Source organism: Hyperolius riggenbachi, chromosome 1 (assembly GCF_040937935.1).
Source record: "Hyperolius riggenbachi isolate aHypRig1 chromosome 1, aHypRig1.pri, whole genome shotgun sequence".
Lineage (NCBI taxonomy): Eukaryota > Metazoa > Chordata > Amphibia > Anura > Hyperoliidae > Hyperolius > Hyperolius riggenbachi.
In genome coordinates, this window is record NC_090646.1 from 522,557,493 (window position 1) to 522,582,971 (window position 25,479).

At 42.7% G+C, this 25,479-nt stretch overlaps 1 protein-coding gene across 1 annotated transcript in view; it reads right to left on the reverse strand.

Moving 5' to 3' along the window:
• The window catches only part of TMEM116 (transmembrane protein 116), a 132,858-nt gene that overhangs the window by 46,548 nt on the left and 60,831 nt on the right, over positions 1-25,479 (reverse strand). The gene's annotated exons all lie outside the window — the stretch shown is intronic.

Consider the following 25,479-nt stretch of genomic DNA (forward strand, 5'->3'; position numbering starts at 1 on the left):
CGCAGCACCGATCAGTGAAAATTCCCCTGGTCGGCAAGTGGTTAAGATCAACAACCGGACATATTAGGGGGGCTTACACACGATACGAAAATCCGTGGTAAGGACAATCAGAGACTTATCAAGTCCCTCCATATAGGAGGTAATCCTAAGGAACTGTGGATACAGCCATAGAATATATTATTTTTTTATATTTTTTAATATCTTTATTCTTAGAAATAACCCTATTACAATGTTTATGTACTTCTTTTTCAATTTTTAATTTTTATAACTGAAAGCTCATCAGCATACTCTTAGTGTGGATGCAGAAGGATGCCGGGTAACAGTGTGTATGTAAGTGTTATATAGAATGCTGAATATACTAATTTGTTAATACAATTGTCAATTTATCAATAAAAGGTGGTTCTTTTAATGGTAACCTCTGGTGCTTTTCACACATTTTTTTATGCAAGATCCAGAGTTCTCCAAAAGTCACTTATCCTTCATCCACATTTCACTGACTCAACTAACAAACAAATTCAACTTACAAACAACCTCCTGGAATGGAACCTGTTTGTAAGGGATCACCTGTATTTAAAAAAATGAATCTGTCTTAAATGAGGTGTATGACCCTTTTTATATGCCGACTGTATACCAGTTCCAGAAAGTAACATAGCAAAGAAAACATCCCTCATTACTTGGTAATAAGCACCATTTCCCAGGATGACCGGCTCTTATCTGACCTGTTCACACCCCACTGTGCTGTGCTTATCTTTATTACTGTCTGTGCAAGTGTGGCTTTATGAGTGAAGGAGTGTTCAGTATACTCTATAACCTGTGCATGTTTTCTATGAGGCATGTGTCTTATTTTTCTTCATGCATTTCATTTTATCGTTGCCATATTAAAAATGTTCATTTATATTGTATTATATGACTTTTGACTTCACAATATTTCTGATAGAAAATTGAGGCAGTCATCCAGCTTTAGTCTCACTGGATTTTTTCCTTGATAATAACTCATTCCACATTGGAATGTTATAGTTTCGGATACAGGATTCTCATGTGTCTATGTACTTTTTGGTGAGTGTAAGTTGAAAAGCCAGGAACTGTGCCAGATAATAAATGGACTTCATGATTTCCACATCTCCAGGCAGGATAAAACTCCACAGATGAATGTTAACACATTATAGCAAGCTTTCTCAACCAGGGTTCCCTGGAATTCCAGGGTTCCTTGGGTACTCTACAGGGGTTCCTTGGCATTATTCCCCATCATGGCAGTGGGGAGACATATGATAGTGAGCACACTATAATAGGGGGTACTGTAAAAAAAGAAGCACTAAATTGGGGGTCAGAAAAATAATTAGCACATTAATAAAAAGGACTAGGGTAAGGAGACATTATGAGGGTCACTGTAATAGGGGGTAATAAAATAACAGCCACACCAACTTTTAAAGACAATGCCTCCTGCAAAATAAATTCATGGGTTCCTTGAGATCCAAAAAGTATTTGCAGGGTTCCTCCAGGGTAAAAAGGTTGAGAAAGGCTGCATTGTAGCCTCTATTCAATTCCCCTTTTCTCTTAAAGGACTTCCAAGGTCGCACAATAAATGTAGTTTTACTTACCTGGGGCTTCTTCAAGCCCCTAGAAGTCATTTGGGTCCCTCAGCGCAGCGCCAGTCCTCTCCGGGGTCCCGCTGAACAATACCAAAAGAAAGGACACAGCACTCAGAAGGCTGTATAAAGCAACAAGCTGTATTGGAGCTAAGTAGCCACACACTACATATTTCAGGCGGAGCCCTTCCTTGCTGACCCCCCATCAGCTGCCAGTGGGACTCTGGAGAGGACTGGAGCTGCGGTGAGGAACCATTACGTGAGGAACCATTACGTGGAAGAAGCCTCAGGTAAGTTTTAGGTGATGTTAAGTTTAGGTGATATGTTTACACCTTATGAATAAAATAATAAAATAATTTTGAAATTGTTTTCACCAATTTTTTGGGTACTTTTTCAGTTGTAGAGTGCTGATAAAGTTATTTTAAAGAGAAGGTGAAAATGTTTAGGTGACATCTTAGCAATGTGTTGTAGTAATGTATGTAATGTATGTCAATTCATGTTGGAAACATGCCATACTCCAACACTCCCAACACATGGATATGGGACAGCACTAGGGGCAACCAACTGTCTGTTTTAAGACTGGACCTGGATCTTACAGGTTTGTGGTTAGGGAATAATAGGTGTAGATAATTACAGATATGTAGATAGTTCTCAAACCTCTATTCAGGCCTTAGCAGCTATATCTGTTATACAGATGTCTCATTTAATTCAATCAGTGACTGTCTTGCCGGGAGAAATTCTGAAAATATGGTGCTTTAAGCTCAAATGTTAGAGAAACACTGCCCTAGACAAAACATATGTTTTTAATTTTAGTGCAGCAGAGATTTTAAATTGTTACTCCACATACCCTGGCAAACAAACAATTCTCACCCATACCTCCCAACTTTTTGAAATAAGAAAAAGGAATACTTTTAAGACACACCCCCGTGACACCTCTTATCATGTCCCCATCACACCCCTGGCAATGCTTACCACAAAAAAATTATAAGCAAAAGGCATAGACTTATAATTCAAACCACACTGTGCAATTCCATCATGATTCGTTTCCTTCAAATTAACATTTAAAAATAAGATAACAAATCAATTTAAAGGATGGGAATAAGATTTAGAATCAATTAAACGTATTTTTCAGTAGAAAAAAAAAAAACCTCATCGGCTTTCGGTTGCAAAGCGACTGGATTGTTAAAGTGATGCTGAAGATTTAAAGAGCCAGTGGAGTTATTAAAAAACATGCTAGATCCACCTGAATCTGAGGTGGCCATCATCTGCTGAGCGTATTACCTACAGGAAAACACTTGTGGTGTTGGCTGGCGCAGCCTGGTGTTTGATCAATAGCCAGACAGTATGCTGGTTAAAGACACCACTTTTGACACAGGAGACCAGAGTTCAAATTCTGGCTGCAGCCAATAGCCAATCAGTAAGGAGTTCTTTGGCAAGACTTCTTAGCGCTTTAGGGTGGCCTACTGAGTGAGCACGCCCTTAGCGGCTGCAGCTCTCTAGTGCTATACAAATGCTAACATTATTATTACTACTACAGGCTAATGAACTTATGAAACACAGGGATTCTACATCTAATATCCACCCACCACAAATCAGTAAGATGCCAATGTTCATACCTCTGCCATGTGCATACCATTGTCCAGGGTCAGTGTGATGGAAATTAATTTGCCTGCCAGTAGGTTTTTGTGGAGTTAACCCAATTTAAAAATAGACTGTGTATCAGGTCTTGCACTCTGCCTATTTAAAAATGTGCTTGCCTCCACACTGACGCATGGCGTAGCACTGATCAAACACTACTAGAATACTTCAATGGCTCTTTGGTCAAGTATGACAGCTTTTAATCTGGTGGGTAATGAAAATAATTTGTTGTGAATTCTCCATTATGGGAAGGCTCTGGCTGTGAGCAAAATCAGCTCTTATTCACTAAGCAAATACTGAAGCACATTCCTTTATCCTCCCAAACACTTGTCCAATCCAACACTTCATAGTAGACTTTATGTGAATAGCACATTTATAATTCTATTTATTTTAACTCCATTGTGTTCATTTCCTGCACCTCCATGTGAAGCTTCCCCTCCTATTATGGTAATGTGAGCACACAAGATGTTCAGTGTTTTCATATACCGGTACACATTTCTAGGGATAAAAAAGCTAAATATCACATTGCTTTGTGCATTCTTATTTCTGCTTTTATAATGGCATCTCCTGAAGAGAAATCACTATGTTCTGTAATGTCTTCTGCAGCTAACAACCTGTTAACCACTTGCATACCAGCAGTCTCTGGCCCCTTAAAGACCAGAGACTGCTTTTACCAAAAAGCGGGAGCTTACCGACGACTCGCCGCACAGACCTGGCCCTACCGCTGATCGCGCCGTTTTCACTCGCTCCGACAGCAGAGCTCTGTGTGCCGGACAGAAGCCGATTTCATTGGCTCCTGACTGGCTCATGGAGCTCTGCTGATATAGCGACGGAACAGCAAGTGGCCTGCAGCGTCATGAGAACGGCATGATCAGTGTAGCAGCTGGAGAATGTGGTGGGCTAATTGAAATCTAGGCCCTGACAGAAATAACAGGTGCCAAACAGGGCGTAGATTTCAATTATTGCAGTCCGGAAGCAGTTAAGCTCTGTAGATGCTAGAAGAAAACTCGGCTGATAACAACGGCTTCTGCCAAGAATCCAGCATGTGTACAGCAGCCCCCAACCCCTCTCAACCGCTTGGCCAGCGACAGCCGAGAATATTGTTTTCCCAACTTACACCACCGTCGCATGGCGTCTCTCCCACACTGCTCCGCCCCCAGCCCCCTTGCATTGCAACAGAACAGCCTACGTCTGTCAGCCTAGCCCTGCAATATTTTGCTGGGGACATGCATCTGGCTTGTGTAGGGTCCTATACTCTCATTGTATTGCCTATCACTGTCACTCTTTTAAATGTAGAACAGCTTAAGCAGTAACCAACAACAAAACTACACAGTAACGTGACATGCAGCAACTAAGAACAAAAAGAAATCATCTTCAAAGGAAGGCTCAATGACAATTGAATAAAGTGGAATAGTATGAATTCTTAAATTACTACCTCACTACCTAGGTGATCATAGGGCTTTAAAATGAATAAGAGGATTCCTTGTTTTAAGTCCGGTAGACTATAGTCACTACTCTGCCCTTTTAGCTCAAACTATCTGTCAACCTTCCACAGTCCCAAGACCCTGGCTGTCTGAGCCACTCCCCCTCCTATAGGACTTTACGTAAGGGGGAGAAGCGTGGCAGTATCAGCCACAATACCTCCTAGGCTCCCATAAACCACCTCATCTTCATCAACAAATGTGAGCTTGTTTCCTGGAAAGTGGTCAAAGAACTAACTAGACCAGGCATGGGCAAACTTGGCCCTCCAGCTGTTGAGGAACTACAAGTCCCGCAATGCATTGCAGGAGTCTGACAGCCACAGTCATGACTCATAAAGGCAAATGCATTGTGGGATTTGTAGTTCCTTAACAGCTGGAGGGCCAAGTTTGCCATGCCTGGACTAGACAAACAACTTCTCCCTTTTCAGTCATCTAGTCAAGTCTGACTTTTTCGTGACCTCCTGCATTTTAACATGACAGGCCTGTCTATCACAACTTAAACAGGCAGATGCACAGCTTCATGAATGCTGTCTCTTCATCTTAAGCTTTTACAGTTTCTCCCGAAGTTATGGTTTTCATCAGTAAATTTAGGTTTGTCCTAGTGGCCTATGTAAAATTGTGGTTTTGGGTTACCACAACTAATCAGGGTTGGCATCAGAATCCTTATATAAAATAGTCTGTCTATACAAGTTATTCATCACAGCACTTCTTGCCCCCCCCCCCCTCCCTCCCCATACAAAGTAACATTTTGGAAATGCTACCTCAGTACCACACAGCAGGAGTACCGGTTGTCCCTGGTCAACTAACGAGATAGGGACAGTAGGTTTATTCTTAACCTCGATCCTTAAGTCAGAACACTGTGCCATCTCTGTTACCTGTAGCTTCTCTATGCCCCCCTGTGCCTTCAGTGCCCCCCTCTGTGTCATCTCTGTTCACTGTTCCCTTCTCTGTGCCTCCAGTGTCCCCCTGTGTCACCTCTGTTCCCCTGTGCCTTCAGTGCCCCCCTCTGTGTCATCTCTGTTCCCTGTACTTTCTCTGTGCCTCCATTGTCCCCCTGTGTCACCTCTGATCCCCTGTACCTTCTCTGTGCCTCCAGTGTCCCCCTGTGTCACCTCTGATCCCCTGTGCCTTCTCTGTGCCTCCAGTGTCCCCCTGTGTCACCTCTGTTCCCCTGTGCCTTCAGTGTTTCCCTCTGTGTCACCACTGCCTCCCTGTTCCCTCATCAGCCCCTCTGTGCCACCTCTGTCCACCTTTGTGCCGACTTCTCTCCCCCTTTATGCCCCCTCCTTTCCTAGTGATGACCGTAATAATGTGCTAATTTTGCTTACGATAAAATATATGTACATAATTACAATTTTGAAATCGAATTTATTTCACGTAATCCACACAAACTTCCAGAGGGTCCCAGCGCTGCTGCATCACAGGTGTACTTTAAAATGTGTATGCAGAACTCACTATAATATACACTATAGTATCGTGTACCACAGCAAAATGTCATTATAAAATGGGTCATGTGATTCCACATATGTCACTTCCCTCCATGCTTCCCTATTACGCTCCATTAATTTACTTCACTTCTCATTTTCTTTATATCTGCTATGTAGGTCTCATTGTCGCTGTTCTGCTTCTGGTGATATGCAACATTCTGGTGATGCCTTTGTTTGTTATGTTTTTTTTTCAAACTGGTAAAGCAACATGGAAAGCTCACACCTCACTGTTACCAGTGCAGAAAATGTTTGAAAAGACATGGAAATCTTGGACTACTTTCCTCTCTTTATAGAGCCCTTAACAGTGGGATCCTTGGGTGGGTGTGGCATGTTTAAGGGGGTGGGCCAGTAGGAGACCTTATTTCTTGTTTTTTTTTCTTCCTTCCAGTCTTTGCCTATGTGGAGAGGGTAAACCAGCTGGGAAATTTTAGCGTTATCCAGACCGGTCAGGTTTATTGAACCATTGTTGTTTATGCCACACTGCACTTTATCTAATGGGGTTTACTCCTTCTTTTTCTTGGTACAGTACAGAATTGTCTGTTAATCTGTGTTGTTATTCTGGGCACAGTAACAAGAGTATTGTAAAACTGCTGATAAATGATGATCATATTGTCCTGTAATCTTACACATTTTCTCTAATAAAATCTTTGAAATATAAAGCCACTATGGAAATGTCAATAAAATCTCCCTGAAATATCTCTATAAATACTGTACATATGTTTCTGGTCAGCACGGGTTTAACACTCATTTACCCAGAAAAATGCAGTTCACCCCATCTACAGTGGAGACCACATCATTGCCTGGCCCTGAAGCATGGCTTTCATCGTTCTACAGCACTCGAGGGTTCTGCTGCATTTAAGCACAGTGACAGCTTATATTATATGACTACAGTATAGCTAAGTGCAGAAACCGGATTGCCTAGATCCTTGACAGAAAACAGAATCCACAAACACATCAGCCTGAGTAACCTGTGACAGCTCACAGCCAGCAGGGCACTATAGCCACACACTAGATCAGTGAAGAGCTCAGGCAGCATACAGATTCATAAATGACACAATAGTCACTTGTACTCTGCAACCAAAATGGACCAAGGTAATAGATTTGGAGCCTCCTTGTAATCCTTTTGATAATCTGAATTGGAGAGAGGTCAAAGAAGGTGGCAGGTGCGCCCCTTGACACCCACTAGGCCCCAAGCACTTGCCTAGTTTGCCTAGTGGATGATCCTGCTCTGCCTGCAACTATACACAAACAAGTATGTTTCTGTACCTGTCATGTACAGATTTATAGAGAAGCGGCTAAACATTTCACTATTAATAAATGAGTTCAATTTTTGTGATATTCAAAATAGAATTTTTCTGCACTGCACAAAGGAAAAATTCTGAAGGTGGCCACACACCATACAATTTTTAAAATATATTTTCTATTCAAGAATTGCAATCAATTTTTCTGCCTGATTGTAACATTTAAAAAATCTGACCAATGTACCACACACATGTCAATTTTTACCCGATTATGAAAAAAATGATTGAAAACTCTGAGAAAATTGGAAGTATATATAAGGAAATTTACAATCTACCACACACCATTCAATTTTCATAAAAATTGATCAGAAAAATCCAGCACTCCTGATAGACTTTTATCGAATAAAAAGGGGAAATCCGATCAGATTTCTTGCTCTAATAAAAAAAAGCTTCCAATTTTTCGGAAAATATGATCATTTATATCGAATTGGCGTAAAATCTGATCATTTTATTGTATCGTGTGTGGCCACCTTTAATCTGACAAACAAACAAGTAGGCACAAATTTACAGCACAATTCCAGCAATGTCTCCTTCCTGGATCATGGTCAGTGTTCTCCCCAGAATTTTTTTCCAGCCGGGTGGCATGAAATAGTAGCCGGGTGGGGCGAGATGAGAGAATGCTGGACCGGTACTTCTCTGCACAATTCTGCTTAAGGCATGGGATTAGGTGAGCCGATGACAGCCGGGTGCTCACCAAAACTAGCCTGGTGGAGCACCCGACTAAAAGAGCCTGGGGAGAACACTGATGGTAATGACTGCATTGATGTAAATTACCCATAATTCTATGCCTCCAGACTAGAGGTCTTCAGCTTTACATTTCTATCTTGGCACAATACCCGGCACTTACTCAAAAACTACTTGTCTACAGACTATAGGGATGTGAAGCTGAAGACCTTTGGATTTGGGCAGGTAGGTGTCATTACAGTCACTTCTGATCCAAAGACTGTTCCTAAACCATCCTGTAGTTCTCCATAACAAATGATGTAATGGGTGAGCTAAAGTTCCATTTGACTTTTACCAATATACAACTGAGCTCTGAGACTTCTTCAGCACTAGTACATAAGCTGACTGGCAAGCCTCCCTGCAGCAGAACAGTTGCAAGAGGAATGACGGTAGTGCAGCTAAAGGTATCATCATCAGCTTGCCCATGGCAACATGAAAACTCCCAAAACCAGGAAAAGGTTCATGAGACCCAACAATGAAGTATGAGTAGGCCTACCAAACCCAGTAACCCTCACAACAGGAAGGAAAGCACAAGCACACATAGCAGCTATTGTCAGTGGAGGTCTAGAGCATCTTTATTGGCAATGAGAGCAATGGCATGTGCCAATTAACAGCATTTCCTGAAGAATTTCTATGGATGCTACTGAGAGTAAATGAGACTGTAGCAAAGATATCACCATAAGTGTGAGGTTGAGTGTTGCCTCCAGTGTGCACCTGTCTGTGAAACTGAAGGAGCAGTCAATAACATACGCCTATGATCAGTGGTGACTACTCTGGTCTCCAGTGATCCTCCACCCAGGGCAATGAGTCCTTTTTGGGCTGTCCTTGGAAAATTGCCTGGGATGCGGTTTTGTTTAACCCAAAATGATTGCAGGTACCAATACCAGTACAATGGCTGGAACAGGTGTGGCAGGTCGGCAGTTATCTCGGGGCTTCAGATTAGACAAAGAATAGTAGTGAAGCTGAAGTTTACTACAAACACCATCAATGTGAACTGTTGTTTTAACCCAGCCTGTAATCTAAACTGGAAATATACTGTTTTGCAGTGTTCATTCTGTAAATAGTAGACACAATCAAAATGCTTTCTTGATCTTTGTACCTTAAGGGTTCTTTTACACTTGGTGTGGTGTGATTTCGAACAATCGCACACCAATGGAACTGAAAAGTCTCACCGCACCTTATTGCCACAGTGCGACACGAAAAAGAAAATTTAAAAATAACACGGCACTTCTGGGATTATCACGGAAGTTGCACGGTAGCACACTACAGCTTCTGCATTACCCTGAGCTCTTCCCACACAATGCAGGCAATAAGTCTTGTTCCATTGACTGTAATGGCCATTGTGGAGAGAAAAGCATAACAACGTGGTAAGTGTAAAAGGGCCCAAGGTGGGAGAGTCTCTTACATAGTTACATAGTTATTTGGGTTGAAAAAAGACATATGTCCATTGAGTTCAACCAGAGAACAAAGTACACCGCGTCTAGTTAAAAATGGCGCCGGCCAAAAAATGGCGCCCCCTTCTGCCCGATATATGTTTAAAACGATATTTATCGTTTTAAAGGTTAAAATAGTGCAGACCTTTTGAACGAAATTTATCGTTTTAAAACTTTTTTTTTTTTTGTCCTGCCTGAACGATATTTATCGTTTTAACCCCTGCTTTGCTGCCGTTTGGAAAATATCTGCCCGCCGGCTTTAATGTTTAATAGCAAAGCCCCCTTAAAAGCTAAAAACACCAAATTTGCAGGGAATGTTAAGAAGAAAATTGTGAACAAGAGGAAAAAAAATCTTTCAAAAAGACCTTATAGTTTTTGAGAAAATCGATTTTGAATATTCTTCTTCTGACCGTGGGAAAATTAAACGCCCGCCGACTTTAGCGGTTATTAGCAAAGCCCCTTTAAATGCCATAAACACCAAATGTGTAGGGAATGTTAAGAAAAATAGTGGGAACACGAAGAAAAAAAAATTGTTCAAAAAGACCTTATAGTTTTTGAGAAAATCGATTTTAAATCTTCAAAGGAAATGTATCTATTTAAATCGCGTACTGACATTTCCGTGGAAACTTTTTCCGCCGACTTTAGCAGTTAATAGCAAAGTCCCCTTAAATCCTAGCAACACCAAATTTGCAGGATATGTTAAAAAGATACTGGGAAACAATATTTTAAAAAAAAAATTGAAAAATTTTATTAATTTTTTTTTTTAATTAATTTTTTTGGGTTATGTTCAGAGTGTGGGAAAAGTTTTGAAAAAAATGACGTGGGGTCCCCCCTCCCGAGCCTCTGTAACCCCTTGTCTCCCATGCAGGCTGGGATAGCCAGAATGCGGAGCCCCGGCCGACTGGGGCTTCGCACCCTGAGCTATACCAACCCGCATGGTCCATGGTATGGGGGGGCTTCGGGGGGAGGGGTGGCCAAGCCTTCCCCTCCCCCCCGGAGCCCTTGTCCAATCAATGGACAAGGGGCTCTTCCCCACCTCCGGTGCCCCAGGAGGAGGTGGGGGCGACGACTCCCTGGGGGGGGGGGGGTTCATGGTGGCATCTGGGAGTCCCCTTTAAGAAGGGGAACCCAGATGCCTGCCCCCCTCCCAGGAGAAATGAGTATAGGGGTGCAGGAGTACCCCTTACCCATTTCCATAAAGGGTTAAATGAAATAAAAACACAACCACAAGAAAAGTCCTTTAATGTTCTAAATTAACCAGAAATACTTACCTGTACCTTTAAGAAAAAAATCCCACGTCAATTAGGTCCCACGACAGTATCCTCTATCTTGCGACCTTCAGTTACATGTTGATTGAAGATCTCCGCCGCCCCGACGCCACACACGCCGCCTCCGCCGCACTGCTCTTAGCTATACTTAGTATAGCTAAGAGCAAAAAGCATCTTTAAATTTTAGCTCCAATGGTCCCCATTGGTTCCTTAACAGACCAATGGGGATCAGGAGGATCCCCATTGGTCGATAAGGAACCAATGGGGAGCCTTGGAGCCAAAATTTAAAGATGCTTTTTGTTCTCAGCTATACTTAGTATAGCTGAGAGTTGCGTCTATGCATCTATATAGACGCATTAGCGCTAGCTGCCGCTGCCCTCATGGGTGCATTGGGTGCCAGCATGGGTGAGGGTGACAGGTGGGGGGAGGCAGGGAGGGCAGCGGCAGCTAGCGCTAATGCGTCTATATAGACGCATAGACGCAACTCTCAGCTATAGCTCAGGGTGCGAAGCAACTCTAGTATAGCTGAGAGCAGTGCGGCGGAGGCGGCGTGTGTGGCGTCGGGGCGGCGCAGATCTTCAATCAACATGTAACTGAAGATCGCAAGATAGAGGATACTGTCGTGGGACCTGATTGGCGTGGGATTTTTTTCTTAAAGGTACAGGTAAGTATTTCTGGTTAATTTAGAACATTAAAGGACTTTTCTCGTGGTTGTGTTTTTATTTCATTTAACCCTTTATGGAAATGGGTAAGGGGTACTCCTGCACCCCTATACTCATTTCCCCTGGGAGGGGGGTGGGCATCTGGGGGTCCCCTTCTTAAAGGGGACTCCCAGATGCCACCATGAACCCCCCCCCCCCCCAGGGAGTCGTCACCCCGCCTCCACCTGGGGCAAGGGCTATCCCAGCCTGCATGGGGGACAAGGGGCTACAGAGGCTCGGGAGGGGGTCCCCACGTCATTTTTTTTTTGAATTTGCTATCAGTTTTTTTTTTTTTAATGTTCAGAGTGGGGGAAATAAATTTTAAAAAAAAACGACATGGGGTCCCCCCTCCCGAGCCTCTGTAACCCCTTGTCTCCCATGCAGGCTGGGATAGCCAGAATGCGGAGCCCCGGCCGACTGGGGCTTCGCACCCTGAGCTATACCAACCCGCATGGTCCATGGTATGGGGGGGCTTCGGGGGGGAGGGGCGGCCAAGCCTTCCCCTCCCCCCCCGGAGCCTTTGTCCAATCTATGGACAAGGGGCTCTTCTCCACCTCCGATGGGCGGTGGAGGTGGAGGCCGCGATTTCCTGGGGGGGGGGGGGGGGGTTCATGGTGGCATCTGGGAGTCCCCTTTAAAAAGGGGTCCCCCAGATGCCCACCCCCCCCTCCCAGGAGAAATGAGTATAGGGGTACTTGTACCCCTTACCCATTTCCTTTAAGAGTTAAAAGTAAATAAACACACAAACACTTAGAAAAAGTATTTTAATTGAACAAAAAACATAACCACGAAAAAAGTCCTTTAATATTCCTAATTAACCATTAATACTTACCTGTCCCTTTAAATAAATGATCCCTCGCAATAGCCTCGGAAATGTTCTATCAGTTACAATGTAACAAAGTTATTACAATGTAACAACTTTGTTACATTGTAACTATGCCGCACCCGACGTCACTCGCCGCCTCCGCCGCCGCATACCCGTCTGCGCTGCACGGACCCGACAGAGCTCTGAGCTATATAGCTCAGAGCTCTCTAAGCATCTTTGTATTTGGGCTCCAAGGAGCCCCATTGGTCCTTAGCAGAGCAATGGGGTTCCTTTAAATCAGAAGGAACCCCATTGGTCTGCTAAGGACCAATGGGGCTCCTTGAAGCCCAAATTCAAAGATGCTTAGAGAGCTCTGAGCTATATAGCTCAGAGCTCTGTCGGGTCCGTGCAGCGCAGACGGGTATGCGGCGGCGGAGGCGGCGAGTGACGTCGGGTGCGGCATAGTTACAATGTAACAAAGTTGTTACATTGTAATAACTTTGTTACATTGTAACTGATAGAACATTTCCGAGGCTATTGCGAGGGATCATTTATTTAAAGGGACAGGTAAGTATTAATGGTTAATTAAGATTATTAAAGGACTTTTTTCGTGGTTATGTTTTTTGTTCAATTAAAATACTTTTTCTAAGTGTTTGTGTGTTTATTTACTTTTAACTCTTAAAGGAAATGGGTAAGGGGTACAAGTACCCCTATACTCATTTCTCCTGGGAGGGGGGGTGAGCATCTGGGGGACCCCTTTTTAAAGGGGACTCCCAGATGCCACCATGAACCCCCCACCCAGGAAATCGCGGCCTCCACCTCCACCGCCCATCGGAGGTGGAGAAGAGCCCCTTGTCCATGGATTGGACAAGGGCTCCAGGGGGGGGGAGGGGAAGGCTTGGCGGCCCCTCCCCCCGAAGCCCCCCCATACCATGGACCATGCGGGTTGGTATAGCTCAGGGTGCGAAGCCCCAGTCGGCCGGGGCTCCGCATTCTGGCTATCCCAGCCTGCATGGGAGACAAGGGGTTACAGAGGCTCGGGAGGGGGGACCCCACGTCGTTTTTTTTTAAATTTATTTCCCTTACTCTGAACATTAAAAAAAAAATTGATAGCAAATTCAAAAAAAAATGACGTGGGGTCCCCCCTCCCGAGCCTCTGTAGCCCCTTGTCCCCCATGCAGGCTGGGATAGCCAGAATGCGGAGCCCCGACGGACTGGGGCTTCGCACCCTGAGCTATACCAGCCCGCATGGTCCATGGTATGGGGGGCTCCGGGGGGGAGGGGCGGCCAAGCCTCCCCCTCCCCCCCGGAGCCCCTTGTCTAATCCATGGACAAGGGGCTCTTCCCCGCCTCCCTTGCCCCAGGTGGAGGCGGGGGCGACGACTCCCGGGGGGGGGGGTTCATGGTGGCATCTGGGAGTCCCCTTTAAGAAGGGGACCCCCAGATGCCCACCCCCCTCCCAGGAGAAATGAGTATAGGGGTGCAGGAGTACCCCTTACCCATTTCCATAAAGGGTTAAATGAAATAAAAACACAACCACGAGAAAAGTCCTTTAATGTTCTAAATTAACCAGAAATACTTACCTGTACCTTTAAGAAAAAAATCCCACGCCAATCAGGTCCCACGACAGTATCCTCTATCTTGCGATCTTCTGATACATGTTGATTGAAGAACTCCGCCGCCCCGACGCCACACACGCCGCCTCCGCCGCACTGCTCTCAGCTATACTAAGTATAGCTGAGAGTTGCGTCTATGCGTCTATATAGACGCATTAGCGCTAGCTGCCGCTGCCCTCCCTGCCTCCCCCCACCTGTTACCCTCACCCATGCTGGCACCCAATGCACCCATGGGTGCCAGCATGGGTGAGGGTGACAGGTGGGGGGAGGCAGGGAGGGCAGCGGCAGCTAGCGCTAATGCGTCTATATAGGTGCATAGACGCAACTCTCAGCTATACTAAGTATAGCTGAGAACAAAAAGCATGTTTAAATTTTGGCTCCAAGGCTCCCCATTGGTTCCTTATCGACCAATGGGGATCCTCCTGATCCCCATTGGTCTGTTAAGGCAGTGTTTCTCAACATTATATTGGTATGTACCCCTTTTGAAATCCTGTACTCACTAAGTACCCCCTGGCATAGTAACCATTATAACAAGTACCCCTTGATAAATTTATATTAATCGTAGCACAAGATAATTGGTTCTAAACAATTTCCAAGCTTTTACTATTACTTTTAAATAGCCAATATACTAATTTGGGATTGTTTAAATAAGATTTATCATTTTCTTAAACGCTAAATTTGTTATTCTTGGTTAAGTATATCAAGCCCGAGTACCCCCTCGAACCATCAGAAGTACCCCCTGGGGTACGCGTACCACATGTTGAGAACCTAGGTGTTAAGGAACCAATGGGGACCATTGGAGCTAAAATTTAAAGATGCTTTTTGCTCTTAGCTATACTAAGTATAGCTAAGAGCAGTGCGGCGGAGGCGGCGTGTGTGGCGTCGGGGCGGCGGAGATCTTCAATCAAGATGTAACAGAAGGTCGCAAGATAGAGGATACTGTCGTGGGATCTAATTGACGTGGGATTTTTTTCTTAAAGGTACAGGTAAGTATTTCTGGTTAATTTAGAACATTAAAGGACTTTTCTTGTGGTTGTGTTTTTATTTCATTTAACCCTTTATGGAAATGGGTAAGGGGTACTCCTGCACCCCTATACTCATTTCTCCTGGGAGGGGGGCAGGCATCTGGGTTCCCCTTCTTAAAGGGGACTCCCAGATGCCACCATGAACCCCCCCCCCAGGGAGTCGTCGCCCCCACCTCCTCCTGGGGCACCGGAGGTGGGGAAGAGCCCCTTGTCCATGGATTGGACAAGGGCTCCGGGGGGGAGGGGAAGGCTTGGCCGCCCCTCCCCCCCCGAAGCCCCCCCATACCATGGACCATGCGGGCTGGTATAGCTCAGGGTGCGAAGCCCCAGTCGGCCGGGGCTCCGCATTCTGGCTATCCCAGCCTGCATGGGAGACAAGGGGTTGCAGAGGCTCGGGAGGGGGAACCCCACGTCATTTTTTTCAAAACTTTTCCCACACTCTGAACATAACCCAAAAAATTTAATTTAAAAAAAAAATAAATACAATTTTTCAATTTTTTTAAAAAATATTGTTTCCCAGTATCTTTTTAACATATCCTGCAAATTTGGTGTTGCTAGGATTTAAGGGGACTTTGCTATTAACTGCTAAAGTCGGCGGAAAAAGTTTCCACGGAAATGTCAGTACGCGATTTAAATAGATACATTTCCTTTGAAGATTTAAAATCGATTTTCTCAAAAACTATAAGGTCTTTTTGAACAATTTTTTTTCTTCGTGTTCCCACTGTTTTCCTTAACATTCCCTACACATTTGGTGTTTATGGCATTTAAAGGGGCTTTGCTATTAACCGCTAAAGTCGGCGGGCGTTTAATTTTCCCACGGTCAGAAGAAGAATATTCAAAATCGATTTTCTCAAAAACTATAAGGTCTTTTTGAAAGATTTTTTTTTCCTCTTGTTCACAATTTTCTTCTTAACATTCCCTGCAAATTTGGTGTTTTTAGCTTTTAAGGGGGCTTTGCTATTAAACATTAAAGCCGGCGGGCAGATATTTTCCAAACGGCAACAAAGCAGGGGTTAAAACGATAAATATCGTTTGGGAGCAATACAAATATAAATATAAACGATAAATATCGTTTTTAAAGCTGGCGCCATTTTTTAGCTGTCAAAAACGAAAAATAACTAGTGATAATGGTTCTCTATGGGGCGCCGTTTTTTAACTACGATAACTGGCGCCATTTTTAACGGACCCCAAGTACACCAGCCTGCTCCCTCACATATCCCTGTTGATCCAGAGGAAGGTAAAAAACTCTTACAAGGCATGGTCCAATTAGCCCCAAAAGGGAAAAAAATCCTTCCCGACTCCAGATGGCAATCAAATAAAATCCTTGGATCAATATCACTGGGCATTACCTAGTAATTGTAGCCATGGATGTCTTTCAATGCAAGGACATCCATGGCTACAATCTCTAATACTTTGAACCCTGCACGTTGAACAAGCTTGCAGATCAGATGCTCTGACTGAAGTCTGACTACATTAGCCACATGCTTGTTTCAGGGCTGTGACTCGGATACTACTGATGTCAGAAGATCAACAGGACTGCCAGGTGACTGGTATTGTTTAAAAGGAAATAAACATGACAGTCTCCATATCCCTCTCACCTCGAGTTCACTTACCTATAGTTTCCAACAGTGATACTTTCACTGCCTTCAATCAGGTGGTCTATCTGTTAACTTATTTGTAAGAGGTCAAAACAGCAGACAGAAGCTTCGACTTGCACCACTTTCACCGCATTACTGTAATAATGAGGCTCAGCACTCCTTTTTAGTGCTATTATGTACAGGACCTTAGGATGAAGCTATGTCAAGTGTATTGCCAGCAGAATTTATGTCCCATGACCTGTGGCTGCCTCAGGCTGTATCTTTCTGTGATAATCTGTTAGTTTGACTTTCATAAACAGGGCTATTTCTTTAATTTTTTTAAGTAAAAGTATGAATATCTCCTTGTTTTAAACTCTGGAGAGGATACATTTCCCCTCCAAAATGATGGCAGTGCTCCCATTGGTTGCCCCGCAGCCTACAGGGAGGCCATATAATGGCAGCTCTCCTGGGCACTAACCAGCTAGAAAGAATGCCTGTGCGGCCTGTCTTAAGAGGAGCCTGTACAGTCCAGTGTCTATTTTCTTGGAGTGCTATGCCTACACTATGTTATTTATGAAAACAATCATTGATATACATCACATTTAAAAGTAAACCTTCCTCATCGTGACTCATGGCGTGCATATTTTTTTAAACAATGGAGTTCCTGTCAGAAGCCTTAAGATAAGCTCCAGACGTATGCTTTTCTTCCTGTATTATCCAGAGACACTTCAAATACCATTTCCAGGTCATCCTAGTTAAACTGGGGACAGGGTTCTTTAAGGTGAAACAGGAGGCATCAATTTATCTCACTTTTACCTTAATCCTTACTGCAATTAACTGTTTCAGGATGTACTGCAAACTTCCTGACAGCAGCTTTTCCCAGACTCAGTACAACACGATCCATAGACTTCCATGAAGCACATGATGCTGGTTTGGCACACAGCTGCTGCCGCAATGTTTACAATACATCCCGAAACAGCTGATAGTAGCCATAAGTCAAGGGGATGATTTAAGCCTCTTCTTTTATTCTAAAGAGCTCTGTCACTAGTTCAACTAGGTTAAACTGCTAACAAGGTGACTTAAAGGACCACTATTGTGAAAAATTATAACATTTAAAATCTATATACAGTATATGCATACAGTGGTGTGAAAAACTATTTGCCCCCTTCCTGATTTCTTATTCTTTTGCATGTTTGTCACACTTAAATCTTTCTGCTCATCAAAAACCGTTAACTATTAGTCAAAGATAACATAATTGAACACAAAATGCAGTTTTAAATGATGGTTTTTATGATTTAGTGAGAAAATTAAACTCCAAATCTACATGGCCCTGTGTGAAAAAGTGATTGCCCCCCTTGTTAAAAAAATAACTTAACTGTGGTTTATCACACCTGAGTTCAATTTCTGTAGTCACCCCCAGGCCTGATTACTGCCATGCCTGTTTAAATCAAGAAATCACTTAAATAGGAGCTATCTGACACAGAGAAGTAGACCAAAAGCATCTCAAAAGCTAGACATCATGCCAAGATCCAAAGAAATTCAGGAACAAATGAGAACAAAGTACTGTAATTGAGATCTATCAGTCTGGTAAAGGTTCTAAAGCCATGTCTAAAGCTTTGGGACTCCAGCGAACCACAGTGAGAGCCATTATCCACAAATGCCAAAAACATGGAACAGTGATGAACCTTCCCAGGAGTGGCTGGCCAACCAAAATTACCCCAAGAGCGCAGAGAAAACTCATCCGAGAGGCCACAAAAGACCTCAAGACAACATCTAAAGAACTGCAGGCCTCACTTGCCTCAATTAAGGTCATTGTTCATGACTCCACCATAAGAAAGAGACTGGGCAAAAATGGTCTGCATGGCAGATATCCAAGGCGCAAACCACTTTTAAGCAAAAAGAACATTAAGGCTCGTCTCAATTTTGCTAAAAAAACATCTCAATGATTGGCAAGACTTTTGGGAAAATACCTTGTGGACCGACAAGACAAAAGTTGAACTTTTTGGAAGGTGCGTGTCCCGTTACATCTGGCGTAGAAGTAACACAGCATTTCAGCAAAAGAACATCATACCAACAGTAAAATATGGTGGTGGTGGTGTAGTGTGATGGTCTGGGGTTGTTTTGCTGCTTCAGGACCTGGAAGGCTTGCTGTGATAGATGGAACCATGAATTCTACTGTCTACCAAAAAATCCTGAAGGAGAATGTCCGACCATCTGTTTGTCAACTCAAGCTGAAGCGATCTTGGGTGCTGCAGCAGGACAATGACCCAAAACACACCAGCAAATCCACCTCTGAATGGCTGAAGAAAAACAAAATGAAGACTTTGGAGTGGCCTAGTCCAAGTCCTGACCTGAATCCTATTGAGATGTTGTGGCATGACCTTAAAAAGGCGGTTCATGCTAGAAAACCCTCAAATAAAGCTGAATTACAACAATTCTGCAAAGATGAGTGGGCCAAAATTCCTCCAGAGCGCTGTAAAAGACTCGTTGCAAGTTATCGCAAACGCTTGATTGCAGTTTGTGCTGCTAAGGGTGGCCCAACCAGTTATTAGGTTCAGGGGGCAATTTCTTTTTCACACAGGGCCATGTAGGTTTTGAGTTATTTTTCTCACTAAATAATAAAAACCATCATTTAAAACTGCATTTTGTGTTCAATTATGTTATCTTTGACTAATAGTTAACGTTTTTTGATGAGCAGAAACATTTAAGTGTCACAAACATGCAAAAGAATAAGAAATCAGGAAGGGGGCAAATAGTTTTTCACACCACTGTATGTAGGGGGTAACTAGACTTTATAGCCCCCCTCCCCCGCAAACATGATAGCCCACGTGGTCCCCAAAAACCATGAGGTTCAAGTGTATGGGAGTCTGTGAATGGCAGCAGAGAGTGTTTTGCTGTGAAGCAGCGTCTGGAAGCAGGAAACAATTACAGACGCTCCCGTTACTCTGCAGGAGGTGGCAGGGACAGTTTCTGTGAGCGAACATGGAGTTTTTTGCTAATTGGCTGCACTTGCGTTTGGGGAGAGGAAGGAGAAGGAGCCCTCAAAGCCTCTGGGCCCCCCTGCGATGGTAGGGGTCGCAGGGGTGATTGCTACGCCCATGTGCATACATATAAAATTTACATTTGTTCCACAGACAATTGCACTATCAATTACTTTTTTCCTATCTCGCTGTCACTTACAGTAGGCATTAACAGGTTTTGGTCTAGGCCAACTCCACATGGGGCAGTTGCTCAGTCCAAATGCCAAAATAGCGTACAAGCAAAGGAGACTGACTGGCATCCTTCTATAGATCCTTTCCTTTGTAAAGCAAACAATGAAAATCCCAGTGAGGGGATGGAGTAGTCCAAAACCTGCCAGATCTGACAGATTTGTACTGGCTAGTGAAAGTAACAGTAACATAGGAGAAAGAGAATTTATAGCGCATTTTACTCTGAGGAAAAATGTACTTCTTATAGATGTGTATTTTTAAATTGTACAATTTTATCGCAATAGTGGTCTTTTAAGACCTTCATATATAGCAGTATACAGTATGTTACATGTAAACAATATGGCACGAGTGAGATACACGGAAAATACCGTAATACTGATTAGCATGGTTGCTATTCTAAATTGTTTTGTCTTACTATTACATATTTCCAATTGCAAACCAGTAAAGTTATGGGAAAATGGACTTCACAAATGGTAGATACACAATAGTATTCCACACCAAAACCATAAAATACACAGCTCTATAAATCAAAATAATCACCCTGCACATGTGAAAAATAAACACAAGTCAGTCGCCTCAAGTAATGATTAATCCATTCTGTAACACACAATAGCCTAAGGCATAATATTTGAGTAAACATTAATTCCCAGTAACATAGATTATATCATTTTTGCATGAGACAGAAGGAATACTATATTGATTCACATGAACTAACACAGAGCAGTTGCTAATAGCAACTGTTTGTCGTTCTAATTCCTGTTGCTCTGGGCAATTGCACCCCTTTTGCTCCTACTTTCTTTGTACCTGTTCTGATCATTTTCTCCAAGTATTTGAAGTTTGGAGACGGAAACCTACTAATTATTTTTATTAGTTTGGCAATTTTTTCATAGTCAACCAATACAGTCCTGTACTTGTTGCAACCTCTAGCAGCTCCCTTATGCATGAGATTATTATTTTTTTATCTTTGAATAATACACTTTTTAGGATTTGCCACACTGAAGCAGAAGACCTAACACTTTTGAGCGGACATTGCATCAGGGAGAGAATATGGAATGGGAGGAATGCAAAGAGTATGGAAATTAAGCAGCTACACCATAAAAGAGGTCTCCAGCTCTCCTTCTACCATGTCAGCAAGTGTATTTGTGATAGTGACTAAAACAATGATGTGAGCTGTACTTATCTCTGCAATTACATTTTTTGAAAGCCTACCATCAGCATTTTGCTGTAACTCACAGTCCTACTTTAACAGTGCCGTACCAGATTAGGACATACCTTATATACTCGCGTATAAGCCTAATTTTTGAGAACGAAAAATACACTGAAAATGTACCCCCTCGGCTTATATGCGAGTCAGTGGAGCAGAACAGATGATGGAGCAGGTTTTGTTACTGTGAGAGGAGTATAAGGATCGTGCACTAGTGATCCTGCTTATGCCAGCTGGCTCCCTGCTGTGTCTGTGCACCCCAACCCCTGCAACATGGTGTGCAGAGTGCGCTGCTCAAGACTACCTGTGTCCCCTGGCTTGTGGAGCGGAGCATGCAGCTGCACATCAGCTCTGCAATGATCAGGGATTCTTCCTGTGTGGCAATTGCTGTGCCTCATATCTATGACGCCATCTGGTGGTGTCTTGAAACACAGCTGTATCATCCTTGAGGCACATCTGACTTTGAGGAGAAAGAATAACTTGTACCGAGTCTACATCTGGCTACAGTGGAGAAGGCTATACTGGAGAGGGGGCTTATACGCGAGTCAATCACTTTTCCCTGGTTTCTGAGGGAAAAGTGGGACCCCACCTCAGATTATACACGGGTGGGCTTATATGCGAGTATATACGGTATATAATAATATGAAGAAATAGATGAGCTGAGAACTGACTGACTTGGAGACTACTTTATACCAATCACTCTGAGCAGCAGTAACATTGGAATACTGGGACTCTATTTCCACTCACTGAAGGCAGAGCTGGATTGCTGCAATTGCCACATTAGTTCTAGCTTAGAGTTGAGACATTAAGAGTAGGAAAGATGAAACAGACTAGGAAAGTTGTACATGGTGTGAAATTAACATGGCAGATGGGACTATACAAATATTCGACGAGGAGCTGCTGCACATGGAATATTAAAGTGAACCAGAGACAAAGCACCCTCATGTATTTTACCATATATATCAGTGGGAACATTAGAGAAAACACCTACCCTGCTCTCTGCTTCATCCTTCACTGCACCGCCTGCTTATTATCAGCCCTGATAAAATCCTCGACTGAGCATTCAGACTGGCTTTGCTCAGAAATCATTTATAGCCAAGTCTGTCTTCTCTGATGTCTTTTAAGCCCAAGCCTGCCCCCTTCTGGCTCTGCTATAATGACTCAGCTATAATGATTCCTGAGCAAAGCCAGACTGAATGCTCAGCAGTGAAGGATAAAACAGAGAGCAGGGTAGGTGTTTTCTCTAATGTTCCCACTGATATATATGGTAAAATACATGAGAGTGCTTCGTCTCTGGATCACTTAAAGCATGGACTGTGGGCATTGTTAATTGTTGTATCATTTATATTGTATTGTTATACCATGTATTCTGCTGTACGGCGCCACATAAGATGCTATATAAGTCAATAATAATAATAATTTCAGCATATGGTGGGCTTTAGATGGAAGAAGGCGGTTACTGTTGGTTGAAAAGTGAGCTGCTATACTTGGAAGTTGTGCATTGAATGGTTGGGTCAAGACCAATAAAACGTTACTCAGTTACCACATTTTTCCACACCTGTGTTTTGCAACTAGTTTATTATGGCGTATATGTGTATGATACTAAGAAAAACTGCTACAAATCTTGGTTTCTCAGTATTCAGCAGTTGTTATACTGCCACACTAGACCGTGATTCTGTATTTTACCACCCAAGTTAGCCACTCACCCATTTTAGTGACACACACCACAGACCACAGTTACACATTGTTGGCAGTTAACTTTTATTTCTAAGAATCGGGGAATATTGCTTTGTGCTTTTCTCCTGTGAAATAGGGCAAGTTCCTCTTCTGCTGTACATTTATTTATTTTTATGTACAGCTCTTGTCTTAAAGGACAAATATCCTTAAACACATACTATAAAATGCACATTTCTCCCATAGTAAAATGCACTATTTAATTACCTTTTTGCTATATTGCTGTCACTTACAGTAGGTAGTAAAAAGCTGGAAAGATTAGGCCAAATACTCATAGGATATTCTTAATATTGCCTTTATTCTTTACAAAAGCACTGCCTAAAAAGGATCTATACTAAGATGCAGATTTGCACACTATTGAGGCAGCTGGACTAAGCATAGGCCGTTCAATAAGTGCTTTTGTAAATAAAGGAAAAGCTGAGAATTCCCCCACAAGGAGATGGACTACTCCAAAACCTGTCAGATTTACACTACCTACTTTAAGTAACAGCTTTATAGGGAAAAAAAGTAATTCATACTTTCATAGCATATTTTAGTCTGGAAGAAACTTACATTTTATATGTATGCTTTTTACATTTTTAAAATTGTTGTAATAGCTGTCCTTTAATTGTAATAGACACAGTGGTGCATCGTGCAGAGCATTAAGCTCAGTTTCCGCTAGGGAACTCTACATGTACATGAATAATGTATGTTGCGTTGATATCTGCATATGGTTTCTCAGTCAGTAATGTTTTGTGTACAATGGAAAAACAAAACTAGTACTAATACTGTGTCTGTCTTCTGTTTTTAGTATTTGTGACTGTGACAAAGACATTCACCTATAATTTCCTCTGGGGCAAAAAAACGCAGGGACTTTCAATATCCACAATAAAATGCTCAATGTCTCCTTTAATAGTTCTTCATAAACACTTCAATTTGTGCAGCAAATAGCTAATAAAATCCATACTTTAAAATAATAAAAATAGCGTTTAAGAAAACTGAATACTAATATGAGAAACAGACGATGTTTTACCACTGAGCATAGTTTATAAACTCCTTCCATATTCCTAAGTGCCCAACAATATTGTGCTTGGGATATATTTGCCATAGGTATTTATTCATTGCAGCTTTATTTTATTGGATAGAAGGCTAGATGCTTTCACTGTCACTAAAGCCAGATGTTGCTCTTTTATGTCCTAGCCTGTCCTTAATACCAGCCTTGGGCAGAAATGAATGGCCGGTGATGCCTTCAGAAACCCAGCTGACAAAACACCATGCTTGCTAGAGGGACCGATGCAAAAGTGATGAGAGTTCACGAAGGAACATCTAAACAGTATAAAAATCCAGCCTAGCAAGCCTAGCAAATCAAGCCTAGCTTATCCGTCAATTAAGTCTTGTCAGTGTCATCAGACCTGCATAAATATCTGACAATTGTGCAAGAACCAAGGTGATTATCAACTCGAAAATAAGTCATGAAATGTCTGTGTGCAGATTCACTGCAGGCAATACATGAAAAGATCAGTGAAATCTATTGGTGCAATCCACAAATATGGGGTATGCCCAAAAGGAGACACATATTCATTTTATTTCTGCTGTACATTTATTTATTTTTATGTACAGCTGTTGTCTTAAAGGACAATTATCATTAAACACATACTATACAATGCTCATTTCTCCCATAGTAAAATGCACTATTTAATTCCTTTTTTTACTATATTGTTGTCACTTACAGTACAGTTAAAAAGCGGACAGATTTTAGACTAAGCCAACCACTCATAGGATATTCTTAGTATTGCCTTTATTCTTTACAAACACACTGCCTGAAAAGGATCTATACAAAGATGCAGATGTGCACACTATTGTGGCAGCTGGACTAAGCATAGGCCGTTCAATACAGTAAGTACTGTCATGTGTACCAGTCTTTAATGTGGCTTATTTGTGGTTTGTATAGAACAGCAGATGCTGAAGCTCCACAGAGGGTGTCCAATACAAACAAGGCTCCAAATACAAACAAAGTGGACAGACAGCCTACTGCTGAAGTACAATCATAGCTGCAAAATCAGGAGTATTAACCAGGGGTTACTTTTCAACATTAAAAAGAAAGTTTTACATATTTACTTATTCTTTAAATATTCCAACATAAGTAAACAATTTTGTGCTGGGAAAAATAGTTATAGGCAACATTTTTAACAAATGTTATTTCCTGAAACAAAAAAAAAGGAGATTAAGGCTTCAACTCATCAAGCATCACCGCATTCGGTAATGCTGAAAACAGCTGATTTTTCGGAGCATTTAGGAAAGTGTCAATTCATCAAGGCTGTTACCGCATGAAAAGCTGACATTCCCGAGCAGTGAGGTAAATTACCGACTTGTGCAGTAAATACCTCAACACATATCAGTAAATCTCAATTCATCTAGATTACAACATGCAATAAAGCCAAGTAACCTACTCGATAATTACCGGCAGCTCTCCTCTGTCGGAAACAGTGTGGAGGAGCCATGCGCACACAAGCAGGGAGGGATAAGCTATGATTGACAGGGGCCCCTGTCTCCTGCAAGTCCCGCTGATCTGACATTGTTAAGTTGCGAAGGCTTCTAGGGAGGGTCCAGCTTTTCTAACCCCTGCCTCCCTTCAGACATTTAACGTTTTTAGGTTCCTGTTTGAAGATGCAGAGGAGCTAGCAGGGCTGTGGAGTCGGTACAAAAATCCAC